This window comes from Lycium ferocissimum, chromosome 11, assembly GCF_029784015.1.
Source record: "Lycium ferocissimum isolate CSIRO_LF1 chromosome 11, AGI_CSIRO_Lferr_CH_V1, whole genome shotgun sequence".
Lineage (NCBI taxonomy): Eukaryota > Viridiplantae > Streptophyta > Magnoliopsida > Solanales > Solanaceae > Lycium > Lycium ferocissimum.
The window spans coordinates 31987555-32002848 of record NC_081352.1 but is presented as its reverse complement, the minus strand read 5'-3'; the positions used below and the strand labels follow the sequence as shown (position 1 = coordinate 32002848).

Below are 15294 nucleotides of genomic sequence, written 5' to 3'. Positions count from 1 at the left end.
AAAGAATTATAATCGAGTTTGTACTTCAAAGTCAGAAATAGAGAATTTACTAGTAAAAACGCTCTCTCTTCCTTTATTGACTTAGTTGAACTTTGGGTACCGCGTGCTAAACCAAAAAATACAAATATAGCCAAGGCTATAGATATTTGCACGCAAATTACAAGAGCAGCCCCTTTGTACTTAATTATGTACATACATTCTCCTCCTAATGATAATGATATATGTAACTTAAAACCATTTAAAAAAAAAAAAAAAAAACATGCTTCGTGGGAGCTTTTATAGATTTTTAACAGAAACAGATGTAAGAAAATCAGAGGACAAGTTGGGCGGTGCTCTTGTATGAAACCACATCTTCGCATTTGCTAAGCTGTCACCTGATCTTTTTGTGATTACATAGCCAAGGAGTTTCTTCACTCAGAGCCAACAACTACAAGGGAACTTTGCCTCTACTTTCAGGTAGAGTCTTTAACTTTGTGCTTTAATTCCCGCTTATTAGCCATGTCTGATTGATGAGTCATTTTTTATCTTCCTTCAGCCCCATATCTAAACCCTCATTTGAAATCGCCTTTGCTTGTGCGTCTTGTGTGAAATTTCTACTGTGCGCCAATGTGTTCTTTGTAACTTAAACTCTTTTATCTTGTATATAATGCTAAAGGAGTCAAACTAAAAATGTGCACTGAAATATATCAAGAACATAAGTAATTCAACACTTTGAATGAATGTACCTAATAAAACAAAAAAAACAAAAGAACTATGGTCTAACAATGTTCTTGATACTCCTTATTAATACTTCTTCAAGGATTATGTCACTTGATTTTATTTTGGAGAAAATTTGGAATACCTAATGCTGTGAGCGGGTGTTTACTGATCAATCGATTGGTAAAATAGAGAAGGTGGCCAAAACAATACAGGGAGGTGGCGCCAGCCACTAATTCTCTGATTTTAGCCTCACAGACAACCACATACAATTTGCAGTCGAATTTTTTTTCAGTGCTGGCATTGTTGATTGAGGCAGGGGCTATCGGATAGTAATTTATTAGTTCGGAGAATAATACAGCAGAAGTTCAGTGGTGTAACTTTTAAGTATTAGTCACTTTCTTATTACTAATATCCTACCAGCAGCTTGTTATACTTTACTAGTGATTCTCCTTGTTCTATCCTAAACAACCAAGCATTACCTAGTAGTCTTAAGTTTATATCTCGATGAAAGTTGTTTAAACAACTGATAGTCAGCTCATTTAGCCAAGAAAATTGGCTCTCTCAGCGATGACTAGAATGAACCTAATACAAGTCTCCTGGCTGACCAGCTGCTTTCAGATTGTAAACAAAAAAAGGATGTTGACATAGGCTGGTTTATATGACTTTGCTTCAACTCAATTACTCAAAGATGAAAATATAAGCATTTTCTTTGGAAAAAAAATTACTGCTATTAATTAGCTGTTAAAATTCCTGTTGATATATCTGATCACATGATTATATGGGAAAATAGGACTATGCATGTACTAACTTTTAAAAATAAAAAAAAATAAAAAAAACCATAAATTGCTCTTCCTGTCATTAAAACTTATGGAACTCTGTTTTTCCTTTCTTCTCTTTCAAATCCATAAATTGCTAACTCCAAGAAGAAAGTGTGACATTCATGCCCATTTAGCCATCACAAACATGCACCCAACTCCAAGAAGAAGTGAAATATGTGCCCCACACTGGAGTCTGATATTATTTTGCATCCTTGGATTCATAAAATCTGATGCTAGCAGATCAACGAGGGCCATGTAAATTAAAATCCCAGAAGAAGCAGAATTCAGTATCCTTTCTACTATTAGAGCACTAGAGCTATGGGCATTATACACTCTTGATATTCCAATCCCAATCACAACTCCTATTGGAGTTGTGAGAGAAAAAAGAACTGCCATGATTGTGGTTGATATAGACTTGAATTTTGCCTGGAAATGCAACTAAGAGAGATGTATTGCGATATATAGTTGACGATGCTAACAATTAAAACTTTTTCGAGTCACTTATTTATATGCCAACCATAAACTAATTGTGAGCTTTATGTTATTGAATATTCTTTGATTATGTCAAACACCATAGTATATCAACCATCTTGTTGAAAAATGAAACATTTTTTACTAGGTACGAATTAAAGTACTTCATTTGATAACCAAATTAAACTACTTCTGGAGATCCTGTCATGCTTGTTAAAGAATAGTACCTGTGAAATGCAGCCTCCAAGCCCCATGCCTTCAAAGAATTGATGGAATGACAGAGCAACCAATAGAGGCTTTATCATTCCGGTATTTTGTGAAGCACCTAAGGAAACTCCAATTATTATGGAGTGGACCAGAATTCCTAGCTCTAAGACCTAAGCAGCGGTGATCACATAATCACGTGAGTTCATAATAATAAATGCTTATTTGTAGTGTAGTTGTTATAATTGATAGACATATATATATATATATATATATATATATGTATATATATATACATATAGTTTGGTAAAAGGTTACTTTTACCTAGCTCTCCGTGGCAATAAATATCTACTTGAGCTTACCTGTGATATGATGCAATTTCGAATATTTTCAGATAGCTTCATCATTTCTCGATCTTATGGAAGTTGATCCGTGATTTTGAATGTGTATGTTACCAGCAAGTTCATCCATGGCAGAGGCAGCTTCCTCGTCTACAATATTGACTTGCTTAGGTATGTGAAAGCGCCTCTTTTGGTAAAAACTAGTCGCAAATGTATCAATCATCAAAGATCCAACAGATGTGAGCAAGGCAAAAAAACCTGCAAAAGGAAATTTCCCCCAAGGGTCCATGCCTTGCAGGCAAGGTGATGTCAGTATCTGAAATGCGTCAGGCAATATGTGGATGAAGCCAGTGGATAGAATTAGGGGTGGGCGTTCGGTTTTTCGGTTTGGTTTTTTCAAAGTTCTGTTCGGTTTTCGGTTTCGTTTTTTGAAAGTGGACACCGAACACCGCACCGAATTAGTTCGGTTCGGTTTGAAGTTCGTTTCGGTTCGATTTCGGTTTTTTAATTCGGTTTTTTTTTAGCAATTACAAATCTCTCCATTTATTTCCATTTTTCCTTCTTGATCGTTTCGAGTTACTGAGGTTTACGCTAGACTAAATGTTTGAAGGTTTGATGACTTTAGAATCCAACCATAGTGATCATCCACACATACAAGATAATATCTTCTATATACAAAATATAATGTATTATACAACGTATAATAAAATCATACGAGGTATATAAAATTTTATATAGTGTATAATCAAATTATGTGAGTTATATCTAATTTATTATAATAGGTGAAATAAATTATATGAATATTATTCTATGTATAACATTTTTATTATACTATATATAATAAAAATCAACACTCTCAAATTATTAGTATACTTGTATTCAATATCTTGTAGTGTTAAATGAAAAACCGAGATTTTATTTTTATGGAACAATGAAAGAAGTTGAGAATAAGGAGGAAGTAGAGAGTAAGAAAAAAATGGGAAAAAATCTTCGGTAATAAGGAGGAAGTATGAAATTGTATAAAAGCAGTTATACTATGAACAACAAATAGGTATTAGAGTTATTTACGTCTGAAGGGTTTCCTTATATATAGCAATTTGATTTACTATAAAACATTTAACTTGTCATGTAATGTTTAATAACATTTAGTTGCTAAGAGTATGTAAATATTATAATATTATTGTCTACTTATGTTTTTTTTCCCAAAAATAAATTGTATTAAAAAAAAAAAAAAAAACTTCGGTTTAACCGAAAGTTGTAAACCGGAACCGAACACCGAACCGAACACCGAAATTGTTATTAAAAGAAATCGAAAACCGAACCGAAAAATCGAAAAACCGAATAAAAACCGAATTAATTCGGTTCGGTATATTTTTCGATTTTCGTGTTTATGCTCACCATTTGTAATTTAGATAGAAGTTGACACCATATAAAAGACGGGAAAGGCCTTGATCATGAAGAAAATATCATTTTCAGGCCTCAGTGCTTCAATTTTCCTTGCCAAAAGTGGGAGGCTGACCCCAATTGCACCAGCAATCAAAACTGAAAATATTGAAATAAGTCTGTATCTAAGGGATTCACTGCTGTTTCTGTTGTTTCCCTGTTGATCAACTTTGGTGTTCCAAGTGCATTCACCTGCGATTCCAGGCGGAAAGACTACTACGACAAGGCATGTTAAGACTACAACTTTATGGCAGTAAGGATAAACTTGGACATTGTGGTTATCCATGTTGAGATGAAGCTAATTAAATAGATGGATCGAGGAGAAAAGGAAGCTAATTAAAATATGCCTGTGCAGGAAATCAAGGGCCAGGTTGTAAGTTGGGGGATCAGGTAGTGCAGATGCTTGTTTTTTTCTGTAATCGGTGTGGGAATCCGTAGTCCAACTAAACAAAATAAAATTTGAAAGGATATTTGGCATTGAGAGACAGAGGAAAGAGTTCATTTATATAGTGTCGGGAATAGATACTTAGGTGTAGTTGGATGATGTGGCCACCGAGTTGTAGTTACCAGCGATATTCTATCTCTCTCTCTCTCTCTCTCTCTCTCTCTCTCTCTCTCTCTCTCTCTCTCTCTCTCTCTCTTGTACTTAAAGAGTGAGACTGTTGGAGGGGAGGTTCAATTGAGTCATGAAGTGCCCAATTGCTTATAGAAGTTATATAAGACAGCAATTAGAATTACGGAAAGAATTGGATGGGTAATAATAGATGACATCAACTTTCTGGTAAAACGGCTATTGAATCCCACAGCTTTGAGTAGTAACACGCCGACTGAGTAAATTAAGATTAGTGACAACGCTTTAATAGTTGGTGGTGGACTGTTGTGCTGGGTGGTGGGAGGTGTAGACAAAATGTTGTCATGCAAAAATGCAATTAGCCTCGGAAACAATGCAAAATGCACACTGCTCCATTAATTTTGGCATACTTGCCCTCGGGATGTCGTTATTATGTCGGGCTACTTTGATCTTAAGCTAACACTATTACTAGGCAGAAGGCTTTCTCCTTTCTTGAGCTTTCACTTGAAAAGTAGCCTATGATGGTATCCCAACTTCATACAAATTTATTAAACAATTACGAGTGTTGTTGCAAAAGTTGTACAACTTTTTTGGTGTCTTTGTTTAAGTTTTAATGACCAACGTTCATGCTTAATCCTGAAAACTAATTATAGGAAGGGTCTAGCAATCCCCAAGATTTAATGGGGTCGTTGGTGGGATAAGAATAATAATCTGGGTATAAAATATGGGATTATTTTACCCTACATTTGGTTATGAATATTATTTAGTCCCAAAATTATTTATTCTCACCATTTGTAATTTAAATATGAGATTAGTTGTCCCATATAAAAGACGGGATAAAATCCCTAATGATATTTGTCTATCGAGAAAAGGACCAAAATGATCCCTTATATTTGGCCTAGACTTAAAATCATCCTTTATCTTTTACATAGAGCACTAATAGTCCTCCATATTTGAAATAATGGAACACTTTCAGGGTGTGTTTGGTACGAAGAAAAATGTTTTTCAGGAAAATATTTTCTAGAAAAATAAGTAGTCATCCTAGTCATTTTTTTATGTTTGGTACGCAAGTTGGAAAATATCATTTTAAAAGAATTTTGCATATACTCAAAGCAAAACCACTATGAAGTTTTTGAATTCGGAGTGCAACTTTTGGTGGTGAGGAGTACCGGTTGGGAGACGGGGGGTAAAAAATAAAATAAAAACTTTTTTAAAAAATGAAAATTAAATTTTTTGGATGGTAGTAAGGAGGTTAGGTGGTAGATGTTAAGAATTTTTTGTCTTCTAATTTTTATAAAAAATTTAGAAGTAAAATAAAATATATGAAAAAGAAAATTCATAAGGTGGTAGTGGAAGGTACGGTGTGGGGGTGGCGGTGGGGGGTTTAGGGTGGGGTAATGGTGGGGGAGGGTGGTGTGGGGAAAGGGGTGGGGGAAGGTGGGGTTGGGTTTGTTGGTATGGGGTGGTGGGATGGGGCGTGAGGAGAGTGGGTTGGGGAATGCGTTGGTATGTATTTGTTAATCCGGAAAATGTTTTTCCTCAAATTTTTACGGAAAACATTTTCTCCAATTTGGAGAAAAATGTTTTCCAAGCTTTTAAGTGCAACCAAACAAGAGAAAATAAGAAAACATTTTCCATCACACCAAACCCACCTTTAGTCTCACTCCTAACGTCTGTTTATTCTTAATTCTTCAGCTCATGTGCATGTGAGGAACTTCTCCATAGAACACCAGATAATCCCAACCCCTTCCCCTTCAACCCTGATCATCCCAACTCTTATTCCTTTCCCAAATAATTTCAACCCTATCTATAAATCGAAGAAACGGTTCTCAATAAGAAGGAGAAAACACAGTCCTACCAGTTGAATCGCATTAATTGTCATCGAAGAAAGCTTGGCAAACCTTGAGTCCTTGTGTAATATTGTTCCTGACTTTGACAGGGAAATTACCTCTGCAACACTGGTAATTAGAACTTGAGTTACTCAATCTAGATGAAATCAATGTGCTTGGTTGATGAAAGCTTAGCAATGGAGTTCAACATTAATGGAAATGGAGAAGAGAAAAGGAAATGAAGAAGACTTCATTCACAAGCTAAGATGAAAAAATGATTTTGTTACAAAAGCTATAGCTAAGAGAAGTAACTGCCTCTATTTATACTATCACTAACGGACTCTAACTACTCATCTAGTAACTAACTACATTTAGCTTACTAATTACAATTAGTTAACTTAACAGCAAGATCAATTTTACAAGCAATTACATTGCAACTTTCATTAACCAGTCTTAATTATTTGTAATACTAGACACAATTTTATTCGTGATACTAGAAGTAGTAGAAAAACATGAGTTATTATTGGCATTCTTCTTCACTAAAGCTCCCTTCGACCTTCAGAATATACAACCCTTCATTCTCTCTACCAATCCTCAGCACCTTCTCACTTGAGATTTCATAAAACATACAAAAGTCAGGGAAGAAAGTTGCCATACAATCTAGTTCCTTAGTGATCTGAGATACTGAGAGGAGGTTATATTTGAACTCTAGTATGTATAAAACTTTGTCAATTGTTTAATTCTTGAATATTAATGTTTTACCAATGTGAGTAATAAGGACTTGTCCTCCAGTTGGTAGATTAACTCTGTTTCTATGAAGTTCTTTCAGTGCTATATATGTGTCTACCAAATGTAAATTGTGCACCATATGATTAGATGCACCAGTGTCCACTATCCAGTTATTCTTCACTAAATTAGATAGTAAAGCGTGTCAGCATTTTGTAGCTCCAACCGAAGCCGCATTGGCTACCAACTCGGTCGCTTGCCCTTTAGAAAACGACATGATTTGATTGTCATCGCTCGAGGTGGAAATATGGAGTTGTTCGGAAATCGATACCGATCCGCAGGAAGGATATGTATATGCTTGAGGATCTTCAGTGCATTCAGATCCTGTGACAACATTGTTAGCATAGTTTGAAGGATTTCTTCCTTCTTTACCTTTCTTCCTATGTTTGAAGTCAGCAGGGTAACCATGCAATTTGTAGCAGTTATCTCTAGTATGCCCTTTGTAGTGACAAAAATCACACACTAGATGTGCTTTGCTAAGATATCCTCCACCATTTGGATTGTAATGTCCTCCCCCTGAGTTGCTTCATGAAATATGAATGTCTGGATGATTGTACCTCCTTGTTTATCTTGATTGATTCTATACTTGTATGCGTGAACTAATCTTAGTCGGTCTATGATACTTACCAGTACGTATGTTGTACTGATACTACTCTTACTACGCTCCTTTCGGGGTGCAGATGTGTTTCAGGTTATTGCTCTAAGTCTCGTTAACCGAAGTTAGCGGATGTCATCATAAAGCTTTCTGTATATTTGCATTCTAAAAACAGAAGCTGTATTATTTCATTTTGGTTCATTTCCTTGTATTGTAGAAACTCTTGTACAAGTCTAGACCCGATTTTGGGAGTTGTTATTTAAATAATAAGAAGTCTTGTTCATGTCTCTCATTTACTGTTACGCTTTTACTTAGTAGTTAATTTTGTGAGATGTTTTATTGACGGGTTAGTGGTGAAGGGTTCGCCTACCAGGTGAGATAAGGTAGGTGCCCGCAGGATCCGTAATTTGGGTTGTGACACTAATCATCTAGTAACTAACTACATTTAGCTTACTAATTACAATTAGTTAACTTAACGGCCTTTTGCATAACTAGCCACTTTCTCAACATTGTCATATGTGAAGTTGCAATAAGCATTGGATAATCATTACAATTGTGTTTGATTCCAAAATAGAAAGGTTTAATAGCTAAAGCTCCATGCTTATCGCACTATCTGGCCTCTTCTTTCCTTTTCTTTTTTAATGCTCATTAGGAATTTGAATTTTAGAAGTTTTTGTTTTATATCTTTAGCTACAATTTAGAAGAAGGTGATCTAAAGGAATGTGCAGTTATTCCAATTCTTCTCTGTGCCTTTTCATTGGAAGAGATTGTGCCATTGAGAAAGATGAACAGAAGGGACACAAGTATGGATTTTGGGGAAATATTTCTCTGTTTGGATTTTGAGGAACAATTTGCATGTGATGTTAACATGAGCTGAGACATTAAAAACTTAACAGACGGAGTAAGACTAAAAGTGCTACAATATTTCAAATATGGAAGATTATTAGTGTCTCATGTAAAAGATAAAGTATGATTTTAAGTCGCCAAAGATAAGGTATCGTTTTGGTCCTTTTCTCTTTGTCTAGCCCATCCCACCAACCAAACATCCTAAATGTTGATGATCAATCTTTAATTTCTTAGCAGTGAACTCATTATGCTTTTAAGAAATGAATTCCGATTTAATATTTGTTGAAATATTAGTGGGTATTTATTTACCTATAAAATTGTGTCTCGAATTTACAATCCTAGTTTCAGATGAATCCGTTACTACGAAAATGTTAGAGCGAACACAAGGGCAAAAACACTAAAGCTTACTAAGAATCATATAAATTTAGTTTAACTGTAAGTCACAACTAAATTACTACGTACTTTGTTATACGAGGCTTCCAAAAAGAGCAAAACAGAACTAAAAGTCTGCATTCTATTTCTCAATCTTTATGCTTTTGATTTTTTTTTTTTGGGTAGCCATTGAGAAAATGTAATTATAAAAAGGTTTAGATTAATGTCATTTGACTGAACTTTCTTCGGAGACATCACAAGCACGTTACAAAGTTATAAGGTATCTCCAAGCATTTTATAGTTCATCTTCCTCATGCGCTTGCGTTCTTGGATGCTATCAAGATAATGTATCCCCTTGTTAGCTTTTTCGAAGCTTAATTATTAATTCCGATACAGATTTTTGATGGAATCCAGAGTCTATTTTCACTGCTAGAATTTTTCGGCTATTAGAATTAAGCGACTAGAAAATGAAGATGTTTAATTGATTTTTCATGTAATTAGGGAATTTATCCGCACTTCGCGCGGACATAAAAAACCTCTCTAAATTTAGGAACCGTTTTTTTTGTATAATAATTGAATACTTAAATCATAAAAGAAAGTATGTTTTTGCAAAAAATACTACTACTACTACTACTACAACAACAACATACCCACAGTATATTCTCACAAGTGGAGTATGTTTTTGCAAAACCTATTTTCTTAATTTTCTTCTAAAAGATAATTTAAATGGAACAAAATTATAACTTCAACCAAAAGGTCATTTACAAAACTTAAGTTTTCAAATATAAACCAAAGATCACATTAAAACCTCATCTATACTTTTATTACTAGTGAATTTAGCCACGCTTCGCGCTGTTATGAAAGATATCATTAAATTTAAAAATAATATTCTTATAAATTTAGTCGTAACAAAATAAATGAAACTTTCTTGTATATGCAAGCGCAGAGTGTGTGTGTGTCTATATTGATTAATTAACAAAGATAATATTTTCCTTGAAATTTGAGGTTATGTGGTCTGAATTTTTCATTATCAAGTTTTTCAAAAAAGAAATTATGTAAGAAAACAATTAACCAAACACCTTTCTTTTATTTTATTTATGTAAGAAAAAAACAAAAGTAGAGAATCCAGGTACTCTATGCACAAAATAATTCTCACTTTCCTTTTTTTTTTTTTTTTCCCCTTTACTTCATTATTGCAGGGAAGCAAATTTTCTAGTTGCTTTATTACATCCCAAAGAAACCTAGAACATTTTTTGAAAAGATAATGTAACCAAAGAGAAATAGAACATAAGACAATGAAAGGAAAGAGAAAGATTATTTCGGGCATAAATTTATTTGAATAGGAAATGAAAGTTAAAAGAGAGAAGAGAAAGAGGTATCTGGATTCTCCACCTATGATTTTTCTTAAAATAATAGTAAAATAAAATACACATAAAATAGGACATTGAAGAAAAAGTAACCTCAACTCTAATATTTCCTCCTCCGAGTCTTTACAGCTGTCCGAACGTTCCTTCCATAAGTGCAACTTCCAGATCACACTGTTATTAGAAGTAGAGTGTAAGGCAAATAGCAACATATTTTGAAATAAGGTTAAAAAAAGGACAACTAAGAAAACTGCATACTTTTCAATAGTTATCAAGGTAATTTTAATTTTGTAATTTCTTGTGATATACCTTCTTGTTAGTCTTGAAAAGCTGCTTCTGACCGCTGCAAAGATGCCAAAGGCTTTGATAACATGAAATTCTAAGATCGTCCATAAAAGGGTTAAATCTCACATGTCCTAGAAAAATATTTTAAAAGACAGATTCTCCTTAATGCTTCAGCCATAGCTCAAAATCTTTTTGATAAACTCATCTGTATTGTTGTATCGATTTTGTGCATCAACACACGATTCTTTTGTATTTAAAAGATGAGTTACAGAATATGAAGAGTTTGAAAACTGAAAAGTTTTGAAAACTAATGCCTTTAATTTTCTTCTTTCATTTTTTGAGTAACTGCCGTCCCCTAATTAATTGAGAAATTATTTAGGCATTTTTAGACTTTTTAAACTAGGATAAAGCAGAAAAATAATGAGAAATAGGCAAAAAAAGGAGAAAAAAGATAAATATGATTCTAGGCCATATGTATAAGGTGCCACATCACCTTGTCTATACCTAGCTTTATATTATATATAGATAAGCATATTTATTAGAAGTAGCCAACAAAATAACAGAAAGCCTAAAACAAAAGCATCTCGTGTGCCTGTGAAAAAAGTTTTCACTCACCGTCGATGTGTTTGCACATAGAGAATAAATATATTGGAGTTTGAAATGTGTTCCTTATTAGTTTTCAGATTAGTAGTTCGTGCCATTATAGTTCATTGGCATTCATGACGTTTTTGAACTTCTTTAATAAATATATGAATCTTGCTAACATATTATATAGTTGTAATACTTAATAGCATAATACTCATTTTTTTGTTTTTCTTTAATGCATTAGATATGATCATATGAATACTCTACATTGGATTCAATATGAATGTAAGAATTAACTATGTAGAAATTGGTAATGAAGCACCCACACTAAATGTTGAAATTAACAGTAGTAAAACATTTTTTCTTTATATATAGTAGTGAAACTGATTAGAGTTATTATGCACTCCTTCTGCCCCAGTTCGAATTTCGAAAGTCAAATTTTTTAATTTTGACCATGAATATGAACATAGAATCTTTAAGTTTTTTTTAAAAAAAATAACTTTTACATATTTGGAAACCGCACAAGAGGTACTGTAAGTCATAATAATTAATAATTCAAAATATTTAAAAGACATATAAAAAAATTACGACCAAAGAAAGATTCATTTGACTCTCAAAATTGGAAAAGGCGCCACACAAATTGGGACAGATGGAGTAATAGATAAGCAATAGTCTATATACAAACCTCTTCAAATGACTCGGTGTCATTCTTCAAACGGGATGGGCCAAACACTTTGATTGTTTACGTAGATTGAGTGACTGACCGGCCATTGAAGTACTCCAAGATATAATTAAACCAGGCAAGCACAAGTGCAGCATACAACGATATCGCCGCTACCATTCTTTTGCTATTCAAGAGAGAGGATTGAATGGGCACCAGAAACCCAACAATTTTTTAAGAAAATGCCTCGTTTTATCGATCGTCCCAAACGAATACAGACAGATTTTCATAAATTTTCTACTCATACTCACCACTCCAATATCGTAGGTCCTAACATATAAACCGACTAAATGGTAAAGATGTATCATAAAATTCTATGTGATCATATGGTGAGTATAGGTGTGTATATTTATATATATTGGTGTTCAAGATATGTTAAAGAACCCTTCGAGTTCTTCCATTAACGGTGTGTTCGGTATGGAGGAAATTGTTTTCCTATAAAATAAGTGAATTTCCACTTATTTTCTCATGTTCGTTTGGGTAGTGGAAAATAAGTGAATTTTTTACTTATTTTCTCATGTTCGTTTGGTTGATAAAAAACGTTTTCCGGAAAATACTCATCCAAGCCTCACCAACTCCAACCCAAACCCATACCCCCAGCCCTACCACCCACCTAAGCCCCCACCCCCCTATAAAAAAAATTCTTTTGATTTTTTTTTGTTTGTTTTTCGCACCCCCACCCCCAACCCTCACCAACTCCAACCCAACCCCACACCCCCACCCATACCCTACCTACCCATGCTTACACCCCCACCCCCTCCATTTTTTTTATTTTTTATTTTTTGCCACCCCCCCCCAACCACTCCCGTAACCCATACACCACCCCTCCCCCGCACCCTACCTCCCCACCCCCGCACCCACAACATTTTTTTTGATTTTTTTTTTTATTTTCTACACGACCACATCCCCCCCCCCCCCCGCGGCGTGGAACCCATACCACATCAACAACCCCCCCCCCCCCTCCCCCAACCCCAACATTTTTTTTGAAGTTTTTTTTGTCTTTTTGCGGGTTTCTACACCTAGACACCCCTACCCCCAAAAAAAAAAAAACTTTTCACCACCCACCCCCACGCCCCCCCCCCCAATACCCCATCATCCCCTCCAAAAGTTTTAATTTTTAACCACGCAAATATTCAAGTTTTATAATTGTCAACTTTTTTTCAATTTTTTTGGGGGGTGGGGTGCAAAAACCAAAACAAATGTCAATTTTTTTTTTTTTTGGGGGGGGGGGGGGGAGGGGATTAGGGGTGCAAAAAACCATGTCAAAACTTTTTTTTCAAAAGTATTAATTTTTTTGCAAGGGGGGAAGGAAAGAGGTGCGGGGGTGCGGGGAGGGGGTGGGGGTATGGGGGTGGAGGTGAGGGGTGAGGGGTGGGGAGGGTGGGGTGGGGTGGGGTGGTGAGCAAAAAAAAAAGTTCAAAACTTTTTTTTTTCAAAAAAAATAATTTTTTTTTTCGGGGGGGGGGAGGGATGGGGTAGGGTGGGTGGGGGGTTGGGAGTGGTTGGGGTTGGGTTGGGTGGTTGGTGGAATGAACTTGTAAAACTTATTTTCTCTACTTTTATTAGGGAAGTCACTTTCTCCAATTTTGAGGAAAATGTTTTCCAAATTTTTTGACCAAACAGACATGAGAAAATTGGAAAACATTTTCCAGAAAATGTTTTCTTCCATACTGAACACACCCTAAGTTATGGTATATATGTTTTCAAGAATGAGTGAGTTTGGATAGCGAGTCAGGATAGTGGGGCGGGTCAGTAAATGGTAAAAATGGGTGAGTTTATATTAAATAAGGATTTGACTTTTGAAAAATGCCATGTCAGCAAAAGTTAACTAAAATGAGTTGAATGACTTTTGCGTTACAAAGATGAAAGTTAAGTGACTTTCCAGTGACAAAACAAAGTTAACTGACTTTTGTGTTATAAAGATAAAAGTTGAGAAATTTTCTAGTTACAAGCTAAAGTTAGGTGACTTTAGTGTTGCATTTGCGATAGTTGAGTGACCTTCTACGAAATCAACTCAACACAATCCAAATAGGCTCCAAACGGTTGGCAACTAATTGCAGTTAGTCAAAGCGAAAAGTTACAAAGTTTTTAAAGTTTAACTCCTTTAAAACTTTAGATATGTGGGTCAAAAGTTGCAAAAATCACGGTTCTAAAGTTTTCAAATCCAGAAACGCAAGTCTGAATTTGAACGAATCTTAAAAATATCAAACTTTCGAGTATGAAGCTACCGAATTCACTTCATACTCATACTCGAAGGTCCAAAGAAGAAGCAACACATTAATCTGAAATTTTCTAAAACGGTGAATAATTTTAAAAATATAAATACTTCCTCCGTCTCAATTTAAGTGTCTTATTTTGACTGGACACAAAGTTTAAGAAATAGAGTGAGACTTTTGAATTTTGTGATCCTAAATTAAAGATGTGTTGTAATGTACTAACATGTCATTTGAATCTTGTTGGTATTAAACTTGACATGTAGAATATTTGAATTATCAATCTACTAAATATATAAAGAGGCATTATTGTTCAGATAGATTAAAAAGGAAAGTAAGGTGCTTAAATTGGAACTGGAACGGAGGGATTAATATTTCAAACTGAAAAGGGCCAAAATTACCCCTGAACTTTCAGAAATAGTTTATTTATACCCTTTGTTACACTATTGGGCCAATTGTGCCCTTACCGTTATACTATAGCCCAAATATACCCCTGAGCTTTTGAAAACAGTTTATTTATACCCTTCGTTATACTATTGGGTCAATTATACCCTTACCGTTATACTATGGGCCAAATATACCCTTAAGTTACACGGTCTGCCACGTGTCACAATCACAATGGCCCAACCCACTTCCTCCTATAATTACACCCATATTAAATTAATCACCAGATTCGACCCGTCACTTTATTTCACCCAATCCGTTTTGTTTATTTCAAACCCAAATAAAGTTTCCGTACCCGTTTTGTTTATTTTATTACAAGTTTCATTTTTGTAAAACATGGTAGTATACAAAATGAAAACCCAAATAAAAATTTTCACCACGTTAATAGGATCGTTACAGTAACAAAAACAAATTTATCCTTTCTTCATAGAAATGAAAACAATACAAAGAACTCAGGCAGAGGAGAAGAGAAAAGAAACAGAAAAAACCTTTCTATCCCTGGAAATCCATCATGGAATAGTCGGGCCTATTCCTCTTGACTAAATTCATCAATGGACCACCAACCAAGTAGCCTGCTTATTGAAAATACCAACACATACTAGCCATCACTTAATTGCAGTTTCATGAATCACCATTTATGTGACAGTTAAAACCAAAAAGTCATCGTGTTATCCATAATTTTATGATCCTTCATTTTGAGTTTTTAT

At 34.7% G+C, this 15294-nt stretch overlaps 1 protein-coding gene and 1 pseudogene across 1 annotated transcript in view; both read right to left on the bottom strand.

The window, feature by feature from the left end:
• The window catches only part of LOC132037924 (peroxisomal 2,4-dienoyl-CoA reductase [(3E)-enoyl-CoA-producing]), an 82131-nt gene that overhangs the window by 53893 nt on the left and 12944 nt on the right, over window positions 1-15294 (bottom strand). The gene's annotated exons all lie outside the window — the stretch shown is intronic.
• Window positions 1519-4262, bottom strand: LOC132038246 (zinc transporter 1-like; annotated as a pseudogene).